The sequence below is a fragment of the Homarus americanus genome, unplaced genomic scaffold (genome assembly GCF_018991925.1).
Source record: "Homarus americanus isolate GMGI-L3 unplaced genomic scaffold, GMGI_Hamer_2.0 scaffold367, whole genome shotgun sequence".
NCBI lineage: Eukaryota > Metazoa > Arthropoda > Malacostraca > Decapoda > Nephropidae > Homarus > Homarus americanus.
The window spans coordinates 10,805,747-10,818,144 of record NW_024743709.1 but is presented as its reverse complement, the minus strand read 5'-3'; positions in this window follow the sequence as shown (position 1 = coordinate 10,818,144).

Here is a 12,398-nt window from a genome sequence, read left to right as displayed (position 1 = left end):
TTACGACCCTGTTATTTTTATATCGTGTAGAAGTATTGTTATGTCCTCCACGGGAGAGGTCGTGTGTTAGCGTTAGTGCTTCCCGGGTGATATTGTGGCCAACATCTTCCTCCCAATGTTCCTCCACCATTGATCTGCATGTCGTGGCCAGATACACGCTCACCAGGGGCCGTATACACTGTTTTCTCAGTATCACAGGTCAGCTCCTCGTAAGGTGAAAACAGACAGATGAAAGAAGACTCTGATAACTGTCGGGGCTGTAGTTTGTAGCAGCTGTACTGTACGAGAGGCCAGAGTTAGTGCGGTACTTCCCCCACAGCAAGTCGTCCACACTGCTGGAGTCTCAACCAATAAGTAGATTAGTTTTGGCTATTGTCCAGTGCTTCGTCTGTCCTGCTGCCTTATTTAACTTCCTATTGATGTGTACTTCAGCGCGTGCACACACACACACACAAAAAAAAAGAAAAAAAAAGAAAAGAAAAAAGATCAACTGATTGATTACATATGTTAAAGACAAATAAATAATGTAGATTGATTAAACATATATATTCATTGGGTAAATTATAACAACAGTGTGAGAGAGAGAGAGAGAGAGAGAGAGAGAGAGAGAGAGAGAGAGAGAGAGAGAGAGAGAGAGAGAGAGAGAGAGATACCAGACAGACATTCCACTACATTCCTATCCTCAGCAGGTGATGCACAATAGCTGAAAATGTTTGCCCTTACATCAACGACACTTTGACCCCCAATACACATTTTATTGTACAGCTCACACTCCACCACGTCGCCCTCTATACTTAAGTGTAAACAAGCACCAACACTCGGCAGCCTGCCACAACTACCACGAGCCCTGGATGGGAATACCCATACAAGCAACACAAAGACTGACGAAATGATGTATACATATATAAGTTACTCTAAATAATTGTGGGTTAGCGATAACTTCGATATATTCCTCGCTTTTGGAAAGTGGTGATTAACCATAAATGATCAGACAGAACACAAAAAAATATAAGTAATATTTCATACAAAACCTAACCTAATCTAACCTAATCTAACCTAACCTAACCTAACCAGCAGCTGGTGTGGGAGTACATGTAGTAGTAGCCTGGCATGTACGTAACTATCTCTCTCAGGGTACATCGGGGGCCGGGGGGGGGAGGGTGGGCAGTAGCCTCGAGCCAAAACGAGGAGGCAAGTACTGGACCTGAATCGTGAATACTGCTTTGTCCCAATAGTGTCAGAGACTCTGGGAGCCTGAGGCACCAGTACCCTTACGTTCTTGAATGAGCTGGACTCTAGACTCTTTGAAGCCATCAGAGGCTCCAGGACATCCAGTTACATGTTCCAGCGCCTCAGCATAATGATCCAGAGAGGAAATGTTTGTTGCATACTTGGCCCTCGTCCCTCACCTGGGGAGCCCGAGGAAGTGTTCCAATTGTCATGTTAACTGTAGGTTGTGTCATTAACTACAAACTCTTAACATAAAAAGAACAACAAAATGCATGAAAAGTGTAAAATAAGGAGGTGGTAAAAGGGACAATATCTACTCTCAGTTAACGGAACTTAGTCTCAATTTACAGAGACTCTCTATATATATATATATATATATATATATATATATATATATATATATATATACTGTATATATATATATATATATATATATATATATATATATATATATATATATATATATATATATATATATATAAGCTAGTGTGGTCTGAAATAGCATATTCATTAATCATCAAATGTTTCAATCATAACCGTTACCCATCATCAGTGACAAGTTGAAACAAAAATAAATGTTAACTATCTCGTTAAAACATTACCCTAAAATAACTAAGTTGAATTTATTCTGCAATAAAACTAATAAAATCTGGTGACTTATACCGTTACATAGTGTAACACCCGCCCTCTATCATACTTTGACTGTGTGTGTGTGTGTGTCTCATTCCTGGAACACCTAACAGAGAAAACACTGAAGGAGGGGGAGGACCATTATACACGTAGCTCCATGTCCCCAGGACGATGAAGTTTAACTTAATGCTCGTGTTTATTCCCAGCGCCACACAATCTCTAAAATGGACAAATGGTAACTAAACCTTGATGAGACTCAACCTTTTATAATCACATGTAGTCATGAGTGACGAAATGTCTCTCATCTCAGTAAACCTGTGCTTATTTATAGTGGTCTGTCAGCACTGAGGTAAACAGCATTTGTCCCTTAATTCCAAAGAAAATATTATACAAAAAAATCCTCAATGGATATATCGTTAAAAGTTCCACATGTGAATTTGTGTATAACCAGTAGTCAATCAGAGTACCGTCTTCGTATCTGAGGGTTGGAGACCACAGTCCTCCACTCTTTAAACGTTTTCGGGCTGTTTTTTTCCAAACCTTCAAGATTTTTTTATATCTCTGGAGACCCAAGTTTTAATTTAATTCATCCGTCCCAGTCTCTGCTCTCCCCTGGCCCTCCTACCCTCAACTTTTTCATTAATAATTCTGTTATTATCCCTCGTCCCTAATTATATGACCAAAGTATCTCATTTATCCTTTTCTGTACAGTTCAAATATTTCTCTTGAAGTTTTCGCTAACCTTAGTACTTCATCATTTGTTTTCCTGTCAGAGAGAGAGAGAGAGAGAGAGAGAGAGAGAGAGAGAGAGAGAGAGAGAGAGAGAGAGAGAGAGAGAGAGAGAGAGAGAGAGAGAGAGATACCACCACCTCACTACCATCTTCCTCCACGCTTGTCTATGTGTCGTCACTCCATAAAAAAAAACACAGCATAAACGATTAAATTATACAAATAAAAATTACTACACGACAAAACGAAAACGAATGAATACCGTAATAATATTTCAAATTAGAAATCCAGACTGATTTGTTTATAATAATTGTCGTCTAAGTCTGTTCTAAGCTTTCCAACGATGACTTCCGATAAGCAGATGACTACAGACTCTGATCTAATACAGTACTGTACATCAAGTGACTTAGCACGCATGTCACAACTACAAATAAAATGTTATACCATAATAACTTCAACATCTACCAACATCACCGTCAGAACAAAAGGTATAACAGGTGAGAGAAGGTAAACAAAAGGTATAACAGGTGAAAGTAGGTGAACAAAAGGTATAACAGGTGAGAGTAGGTGAACAAAAGGTATAACAGGTGAGAGTAGGTAAACAAAAGGTATAACAGGTGAGAGAAGGTGAACAAAAGGTATAACAGGTGAGAGTAGGTAAACAAAAGGTATAACAGGTGAGAGTAGGTGAACAAAAGGTATAACAGGTGAGAGTAGGTAAACAAAAGGTATAACAGGTGAGAGAAGGTGAACAAAAGGTATAACAGGTGAGAGTAGGTGAACAAAAGGTATAACAGGTGAGAGTAGGTAAACAAAAGGTATAACAGGTGAGAGTAGGTAAACAAAAGGTATAACAGGTAAGAGTAGGTAAACAAAAGGTATAACAGGTAAGAGTAGGTAAACAAAAGGTATAACAGGTGAGAGTAAGTAAACAAAAGGTAATATTTACGAGTGGCTGAACAAAAATCTCTGTATACGGTGAAACCATTTTGTATCGTGGCTCTTTCTCTATCGTGTGGCTCATACTGTTTATATCTATATCTATAAATACAACTTTCTTATATAGTAAACCAGTTTGTTTGTATACATGATATGTTAGTTGAGAGCACAAGTGTGTGTGTGTGTGCGTTCCTACACCTCACTCGTCACTTCCCACACTCCACCATTAATCCTCCACTTTAGATGATGTTGTCACCCTTGAGGCACCCTTGTGAAATGTGGAAGTGAAGGAAAGAAAATGGAGAGTTATAGACACAATCATCCTCACAATACTGATATACTGTACAATTAAATGACTCACACAGGCCTTGAGGATGACTATAGTTACTGAGACACTTTGGTATAAACATAAGAATAATTCCCTATTGTGTTGAATCAATGACCTAAGGTGATCATAATGTGAGCTAAACTAAAGTGAATAACGCTGATATAGTGTGTAATATTCGTGGTGTTTCTCTTATTTATAACTATGTATCTTGTCTGTATATATGACCTTTAGTTAATGTTTAAGAAAATAGTATATTAGAATCAAATGCAATGTTGAGTAGAAGTTTGTCAATGGTAACACTTCTATAATTAGCTCCCAATTCGTCAATAAATTTGGGGAATCAAAAATATTTACCAACAGTTCTCAATACAGTCGGAGGGAAATGTTATCCCATAAATGTAAATAAAAGCTATTTCCAGTACAGCTGTAGATGTGTATTCAGGGAAATGTGTAAAGGCTAGTATATTTCACGCTGTTTGTTTACACATCTCTATGACGTCAAGGCCAAACTTTCACAGGGATGGAGGCACTACACAGCCGGGCTCACCTGTGTCAGGGCCTTAACGACAAACTGTCCGATCTCTATGTCGCTAAAACTTTATTGATAATTTTTTGTTTATATGTCCTACTGTCCTGCTCTTGTCACTACCAACATGCCAGCGCTACAATGCCCCACTGTTATCCTACTGAGCTGTGAGAGCAACTTCAGTTATCTTACTATATAAGTTATCAGTTATATTAATACTTATACTTCACATTACGACAAAAAGAGCATCGATAAACTGGTAACCCTCGACTACGAAGTGGACATGGCGGAGTCTTCCCTCCAGCCATCAACGAGTCAACACGACAGAAATAAGTTGTTTATTTTTGCTCAAAGGAAGCCGAATTTAACGATTTTAAATATTCATAGTGTTAGTTGTATGGAGTGTTAAACGTACATCATATTTACATTATCTTCAACAATATATTAGACATCCGGGACTTTTAAACCTAGATAATGTAAACTAACCATACTTAATTATATTACAAGCCTTTATTTACCTCCAGCACTGTAGTGTCAGCACTGTTAATAAGATACACAACAAATGTGCTCCCAGATAAAGCAAGGCTCAGGAATTAAAGCAAGTTTTACAATGTGAAATTATAAAACAAATACCGGTACGTTTATTCATTTAGTTTTTGTTATTTTCTTTCCTTCAAATTAACTTTAAATATTAGTGGATTTAAAACCCCTGGAACTCTTTATAACTTCAGATCCGAATATTTCCAAACTGAACCCTATTATAATACCTGATATGTGTAAAACTGATATAATGTGTACTCACCTTGTACTGATGTCTCAACCTGTAAAAATATAAACCAATGTTAGATAAAAGCATTTATTAAGTCTGTTTAATCAGCTCTTGTACAAAAAATTGAGACACGATGATAAAAATAAATTATTAAGGATAAAGTTAATTATCCCCGAGAGCATATTTCGGCGACCAATGACTTTCATCCGTTAAAATATGTGAAGCTATTCCTGGATTTTTTTCATACACAATTCACCGATACTAAGAATAATATAAATATAGCCACTAATTATTAACGAAGCTAATAAATTAAAAGTCCATCACTCGGCTACCAAATGCCCACAGTCCTGAAAATTTTAGAAAGAAAAATAACTGACAATATATTAAAATATGTTTCTTCACTTGTTACTCCCAGTAAACTGTTTCCAGAACTAAACAGTTAAACATATCAATATAAATAAGAAGGCGGGGAGGGAGGGATAACATGTCCACAAACTGTCTACAACAGATTCCCGTAAATAATTAATATTTTTCCTTTTGTACTCAATAATGTTGCCAACTTTCCAAACAGGATGATTACAGAAGTAAACACCTCACTGTGTCCGCAACCTTCCTAAAATATCTCAACGTTTAAGGAGAAGTAGTCTGTCCGTGCTGCCCCTCCTCCTTATCCTCGAGATCTACTTTTAGATTAGACAGACAGACAGGACAAAGTAACCTCATTTGAAGAGGATACATGTTGACGCCTGTCTCGATACAGTAGCTTATACGGATTTTTTTTTTACATGTGGCGATTTTGACAGACAGACAGACAGACAGACAGACAGACAGACAGACAGACAGACAGACAGACAGACACACGCGCGCGCGCGCGCGACTTCACTTCCTCAGGTGACTGGTCAAATGGGCCCCACGCTTGATGAAACTGTTGAGACTGGAGCCCAATTATAGAATGGGGCCCCAATACGAATGGACCCTAATTTTCATGGTTCTAAGTCCTAATAACTAATTTAGGTTAGGCCAGGATGAGGCCCTTTAGGACTGGGGCCCATTTGACCAGCAAACATAACCTCGTATTTACACTGCGGGCCCTGGCTGCTCGCTCTGGGTTCTACCTGGGGGTGTGAGGAGGGATGCTCGCAAAGCTCGGGATAATCTCCAATCCAGGCAAACGTGCATGGGTTCAACGACACACACACAATAATAATACACACACATCAATATCAATATCATCATGCGCGTCAATAATATCAATAAGTCATATCATCGTGTACGTACGTACGCGTACGTTTCATCTGTTATTGCATAGTATTATAAGCAACAAGTAAAACATATGACCTACTCAAGAGGGCACAGAAGGTGAGCGGAAATTGTCCCTCGGTAAAGGTGTTGGTGTTTAAGAGCAGAGTACAACAGGTGCTGGTGACTGTGTTCAGTAGAGGACTGCGGCTATAGTGGTAATAATTAAGCAAGTATTAGTAGTAAGGTGTAAAAGTGAGAATGATAAGTGATAGAACAGGTGCTGGTGATGACTGTTTACTCTGCTGCAGTTGTAGTATAACAATAAGTATGGAAGTGCTAGTTGTTAGCTTTTATAAGTAGTGGTAAAGTGGGTATTGTTGTTGATATTGAACTGTAGTGTCTGGTAGTAGAACTGTTGTGTAAGTGATGGTTGCTGGTATCTTGGATCACCTGTGTGAGGCTGCAGTGATGGCTGACTTAAGACTATAGTTAACCTTTGTGTAATTTTTCTTACAGAATTATAATAATTAAGAACTATTATTATTACTGTAGCTAGTTGAGACAGGAGATATTATTATTTGTAGTATGACATGATAGTACTATTTGCATAACTAGTTGATAGAGTATAATAGTTAGTATTAATATGATGCTAAGAAGTTAAGACCATAAGAGTATCATTAGTATAAATAGCAGAGATAAAATAACCGGTATAACAGTGAAGATATATAAGGCTCCATCCAGCACAGCAGGAGGGGTAAGAGAGGGTTTCCTTGCGGGGTGAGAAAGAGAAGTGTAATATCTCTCTTGAATGAGTCTGCAGGTGTACCGGCAGGTCTTGTGGCTCATGCATCTGGTTAAGGCTAAGTCGCGGAAGGTTCTTATTAGCATTGCAAATTCACCGCTTCATCTACACGCCGCCAGAGACGTTGTCGACGTGAAAGCAAGACTCGAGACGGAATAGTCTTCAATGGGGTGGAGTGTGTCTCCGTGGAAGAGCAGTAACTTTCCTTGAGGACGATGTGGTGCTCCTCGACTTGATCTGGGTAAGCTGATGAAAGTGTCAAGGAGAGAATGGTATAGATTTTGTAGGCCATTAGGAGGAGATTGGAAGGACGCGAGTGAAATGTTAGCGCAATTCTAGTGGCTCAAAATGGGATAATTTCATCGTATTCTATTCAGTTTTACGTAATTCTCGACCAATGAAATTTAATGTTTCAATCTCAAATGGACGGCCTCGAGCCACAGTTCGTCCCCCAGTTGTTGAACACCGCAGCTGGGGGGGCCACCCACCAACACACACACAGGCAAGCTATTACCCACAGATGCTCCCCTCGTGTAAATTTGGCCAAACTATCTGTGTCTTACCCCAGGAATTCTAAACACGGCCAGCTTACAAGACCCGCCCCCTCAAGACAGAAGTACGGTGGCCAGTCCCTGTCTTTTCCCTTCTTTCTATATACTGTCAACTCGGCGCCAAAACAGACGGTATAACACTCTAATCTTAAAAATAGATTACATTGAACCTTCATTAAGAGTCCAAATACATTTTAATAATACTGTATATTTTTATAGTTTAAATCATTATAGTAATTATTTTGTAAATATGAAGAGCGGAGTTTTATCTTCTACCAGGTATTAAAATCTACTCGGAAACAAAATATTTAAATTAATTACATTCAAACTTAATATAAGAGTCATTAAATATTCATCCTGAAGTTTCCGGGAGTCGTAACTAACTGGTTTCTGCAAATTAAATTTTAAATTGTTTTTTTAGAGAAGAAAATTACATGTGGATCCAATCTTCCCTAACTACTTCTCCCTCCCCCCTCACTTCTCGTCCTCCCTCCCGAAAAAAAGATATCGCCACATGCACTCCATCTCCGCGTTGTCTGATTGTTTTGGTGTTGGTGCTGGGAGGCGAGATATGTGGGTGAGAGAAGCACATCCCCCTGAGCGAGGAATCTGACATCTGGGAGAATGATTCACTACTACTGACAGGACTGAGAGAGAGAGAGAGAGAGAGAGAGAGAGAGAGAGAGAGAGAGAGAGAGAGAGAGAGAGAGAGAGAGAGACCCCTGAAGACGGTGCAGGGAGTGAGAGCCGTGGACGCCAACCTGGAGCCCGCTGGGAGAGTGAGTACCTTGAGTGACTACTTGGTACATGGTATCCTACAGATAATACAGAGTCCTGTGCGTTAATAACAGACTAATAGTTTACTTATAGTGATTTACGGCTACTAACCTTTCCTACTATTATTACTACTACTACTTACAATGATTTAGGACTGCCACTACTACTACTTACAATGATTTAGGACTGCCACTACTACTACTATCACTACTAACTACTACTTACGATGATTTAGAGCTACTAACCTCTACTACTACTGACACACATTTCAACTCTCAATCTCGAAATCCCATTACACAAGAGTACACTACTCAACACTACAACCACGGCCACGTAGTTGTACCAATAACCACCATCGTCCTGGTACAACATTCAACTATACCAACTTTACTTACACACACACATCCCTGTATGGTCTTACTCTTGTTGTTAGCATTAATATGTATGTTTATATATATATATCATGTCTTCATCCACCTTAGAATTTGTAAATATAAACTTCTTAAAATGTATATATATCGCTATTTACATTTTTTTGTCGCTTTAAATATTAGTGATTCCTTCCTTCCTATCTTCCTGGTCTGGTTAGTTGCGTGTTATGTATTTAGTATAGTGCTGTGTTGACCGGCATTTAACACGCACACTTTGCTACCATCTCTAGCTGTTATCCTTCGTGTTAATCAGCTCAGGTGAGTAGGGTGGCCAGTGCTCCCTATATACTGTGGTTATATGAACATGATATCCTCAGCGTAACTCAAGTACATTATGAGTAAACAAACACAAAATTCATAAACAGTGCGACAACACCCTGACCTGTTATATCTAAGAGTCATAAGGTCAAAGGTCAGGTTAAATCTCTGAATAAAATGATACAGTCCGCCTTACGTTAAAACCTCCCTTGTGTACACTCTATTGGTGTTGACGTTTAGTATTGTTATTTATCAGACAATGAATATTTATAAATAATGTGATAATTAAATTTCAAATATATCAAGCAATAATTCCTCTGTTATAAAATGTTTGGTGCCAGATTAACAATGTATATGTATTTTTTTCCCCAATATTATTATTATCTTACAACAGTGTTTCTCCCGTGGATGTTGTCTAAAAAATCGAAGTAATCTTAAGTTAAAAAAATATTGCAATTATTTTTGCCACTGACAGATTTACAACTAATTCCGGACTCATTGGATAAAATTATCAGCAATAAAAGAAACAATGAGTCATGATTATTACAGTTAATTACAACTAAAATATCTAATTAGTTATATATTCCCTGCAATACTTGACCAAAACAACGTAACATACATTTTATCCTCTGATTACTTATTCCTGTTAACATTGCGAGTTACTTGACTCAAATCATTTTTACTCCCACAATTATTACTTCCTCCAATACGATGACTTAATCCCTCATTGTAGAGTATTACCTCCCTCTAGGGATTATTGGGTCATCGTATCCAAAGGGTTGCGACATCATATTTGAAGGGATTAAGTCGTTGTACTCGAGAGATTAAATTAATCGTACTCGAAGGGGCTAATCATCATGTGTGAAGGGTTCAAATCATCGTACTTACGGGGTCAAAACATCTTAGCCAATGCGCTAATTCACTGTACTGTACTCAGAAGTTTGGTTTCGTACTCAGGAGGTTAGTATATCTGACTCAACTGGCTGAATAATTGTACTCGTGAGTGTGGTATCGTACTCAACAAGGTGAATAACTGTACTCACCTGCCAGCTATACTACATCGTATATAACTGAGCCAACAGAAAACTTCACCACTCAAAACTCGCTCGCCAGAAAGATGGCCGATGCGGTTTACATATAAAACGTTACCAATGCCGAACTGACTGAAATATTGCTCTCCTGTCTGCTGTCCTGAAAGATAGACAGTTCTGCTGTCTGCTGGGTGGGAAGATATATATTGTGTTGTCTGCTGTTCTGAGAGATAGATAGCTCTGATGTTAGCTGTTATGAAGGATAGATATTGTGATGTTTGCTGTGTGGAAAAGAAGGAAGCTCTGCTGTCTGCTTGTAGGAAGGGAGAAAGTTCTGCTGTCTCCTGTACGGGAAAGTGGATATTGCGTTGTTTGCTGTTCTGGAAGATAGATAATTGTGCTGTCTGCTGTACGGGAGGATAAGATAAATCTACTGTCTGCTGTTGTGATAGATATCGTGCTGTCTGCTGTCCAGGATGATTACACCCTCACACATTTTGCTGTCTAACAATAAAACCGCAAGACGCCGTAAAAGTGAAGAGTTGCGTCTGAGAATTCAACCACCGTCCAGCCTTTCGTGGTTCCTCCTCAAGGCGAATTTATATCCGGTATACCAGAGTCTCAGTGGCGGAGGAAGGCCCATCTCTTCTCCTTCCCTCCGACACCCTGAAGCGCCTCACGGAGCAGATTGCGTCTTAAGAACAGCTCTTATTTCCTCCTCTCTTTGTTCTATAAAGGGCTGGCCATTACGGCGAGAATGCCCAAATGTCCGAAACGGTGATTCTCATGGCCGGGATATGATTTTTAGCTGAAAGGGGAAAAGCTTACACAGGAGAATGAAAAACAAATGTAAACTGCGGAAAATGTAAAAACAAAGAAAGCCAAAGTGAAATTGAATAAGGAAAAACTTCGAACGTGAAAGATGAAACAATGTGATTTTTTTTTTTTTTTTTTGCACTTCGTTGACCGTGGTGGTGCTAAGGTAGGAAGGGAGGGAGAGGGTGTCCAGCTGTGTTCTGTGGTGTTCTAGAAGGCCCACCGTAACTACTAAGCTGTGGGTTGTTCTGCGGTGTTCAGCCACGCCCTCTACTACTAAACCAAGGGGTAACATACACTCAGGCACCAGATCTTCCCACACATCCAGGTGGGCAAGAAATAACTAACACAACCACGAGGCTGTAGAGACCCACCTGTGTGTTAGTTGTTTCTCGCCCACTCTGTATAAACTTAAGTACTATAATGACGCTATTTAATTAATATTCATACATCAGGACGCACTGTAGTAACATCAAAGTAGAGACCAATTAAATCTAACGAGGCAGAAGGCTATAAATATATCCATATTAATATATAATGATCAACAGACATATAACGTTATTATGCATGTAAATAAAGGAACTAAATAAATAAGACTGTAAATGTGTTAATAGTAATGTGTAATAAACAACAGACAAATAACGTTAACTACACATAAGCTACATCCCAGTGGAGGAGGGACCCACAACCCAGGGAAACAAGACAAGAACACAAAGAGATTTAGGTCAAAACTCTGTATGTGAGTCAAGCATGAGGTGAGGGAGGACCAGCTGGCCTTCATGGTTAATAAATCTTATGAACACCATGACTGAGAGACGTGACTCTTGACCATTATATTTTACATTCATTTAACAAAATATATTCAAAGGTTTACTTCCGCTCGTAAGCTTTGATTCACAGACGGTGTCATGAGTTGCAAACTTTTTAACTTTACTAAAGAAAGAGAAGAATGTGGAATAGCGTTTGTAAAATAGCTACCGGAAAATTCTCTTTTATGAAACACTGTATTAGTGCAATTCAATAATGAACTGAAAACACGATGAATAAGCTAGCAAGTGCGGGTTTGGTGCTGTGTAACTGGGATATTGAACCCGAACCCGACCCACTGCAATAGTTTAACCTTGCCTCCAGCCCGTCCTAAGTCTGCCCCGCCCCGTAACCCCATCTCGCTCCAACCTTCAGTTTTGAGCTATTAATGGCCCTTGCCCGACAAGTCCTGGCCTATAGCCCGCCTCGTCCTGCACCACATTAGTAAAACTCCTCCCACACCCTCCCAAACAGTCCCCAACAATTAACATTAATATCAACTTCTCTGGGCCATATCTCTTACTGCGGCAGG